Raw genomic sequence first — 1,623 nt, forward strand, 5'->3', positions numbered from 1 at the left:
AAAAAAAAAAAGAAAAAAAGTATAAATCTCTTGCGCCTGCCTCCATAGTCTATATGGCTCTCAGCACTGCTGTCTTCCAAGATCCTACTAAGATGGCTCATAAACTCTGCTTCCAGCGTTCAACTGCTTTCCTAGTCTTAAATACTGGATCTTCCACACTCCTCCTATACAAGCATAGTCCGGTCTGTTACAGCAATACTCGACTCCTGGCACTAACTTCTGTCTCAGTTACTTTTCTACTGGTGTGACAAATAGCATCACAAAGACCAAGAAAGTGTTTAATTGGGCTTATTGTTTTTCCTAACCATTCTGAAACAGTCCCAGCAACTAAAGACTAAATATTCAAACATATGACCTTGTGGATAGCCCTGTGGTTGCTTGTATTTTGATGGTAATTTCCCTCTCCTGGGAGGGGGCTGCAAACAAGGAATCAGGTGAATTTTTTTTTAAAGATTTATTTATTTATTATCTGTAATTACACTGTAGCTGTCTTCACACACACCAGAAGAGGGCATCAGATCTCATTACAGGTGGTTGTGAGCCACCATGTGGTTGCTGGGACTTGAACTCAGGACCTCTGGAAGAGCAGTCAGTGCTCTTAACCACTGAGCCATCTCTCCAGTCCTCAGGTGACTTTTTTGGTTTTCTTTTTCTTTCTCTTTCTTCTTTCTTTCTTTTCTTCCTTTCCTTCTTTTCTTCCTTGCTTCCTTTTCTTCTCTTTCTCTCTCTCTTTCTTTCTCTCTCTCTTTCTCTCTTTTTCTTTCTTTCTTTCTTTCTTTCTTTCTTTCTTTCTTTCTTTCTTTCTTTCTTTCTTTCTTTCTTTTTCTTCTTTCTTTCTTCTCAATATATAAATCTTTTATTCTCCCAGAAGAGCCCAAATTGTACTTGTGATCAGGATCTCGTTTCAGGAAACGGAGGCCTCCTCACTCCTCAGCCTGCTGCACAGTTCCCTTCTCAGACACATAGATGCCGTCCAGAAACTTCCTGAGATACTTGTTTTTAACTGTTGTGGCTTGCTGAATCTGAGCCAATGAATTTGAAACAAGTTCAATATCATGTTCTTCAAGGATTAACTCATCCTTCTGGGCTTGAGACACAGAACAAGCAACACCTGTCCTCATCTGAAACCTGCAGATGTATTTTTCACCCAAGAAATTTTGGATTTCAACCAAAGGCCCGTTCTCTTGGATGACGACGTTGATGGGGAAAGTGAGCATGCACAGACTGCATCTTGTAATGGAAGCCCAGTGTGACACCCTTGATCATGTTCTGAATATGACTGCAGATGGTTCTGATAGTGGCCAGGTCCTTTCTGTTACCCCATCATTTGTCAACCCGGAGCCCGGAGCCTTTTCTTTTTCTTTCCAAGAAGACTCAGCTCCACATTGATGTGATTGAAGTCCCTCTGCAGAGCCCCCTGGGGCCCTTCACAATGACTGTGTGTGTGCCCCTTCAGAGTGATTTTGACATTCTCGGGAACAGTCTGATTGCTGAGAATGGTCTTCATCCTCGAGGTAGCTGGGTTTTTCTTTTTTTGGTTTTTTTTTGTTTGTTTGTTTATTTTATTTTATTAGGTATTTTTCTCATTTACATTTCCAATGCTATCCAAAAAGTCCCCAATAC

The 1,623-nt window shown here is 41.0% G+C and overlaps 1 protein-coding gene and 1 pseudogene across 1 annotated transcript in view; both read right to left on the reverse strand.

Moving 5' to 3' along the window:
- Positions 1–1,623, reverse strand: part of Amn1 (antagonist of mitotic exit network 1 homolog) — a 33,725-nt gene that overhangs the window by 2,697 nt on the left and 29,405 nt on the right. The gene's annotated exons all lie outside the window — the stretch shown is intronic.
- Positions 924–1,507, reverse strand: LOC110296739 (annotated as a pseudogene).

This window comes from Mus caroli, chromosome 6 (genome assembly GCF_900094665.2).
Source record: "Mus caroli chromosome 6, CAROLI_EIJ_v1.1, whole genome shotgun sequence".
Classification (NCBI taxonomy): domain Eukaryota; kingdom Metazoa; phylum Chordata; class Mammalia; order Rodentia; family Muridae; genus Mus; species Mus caroli.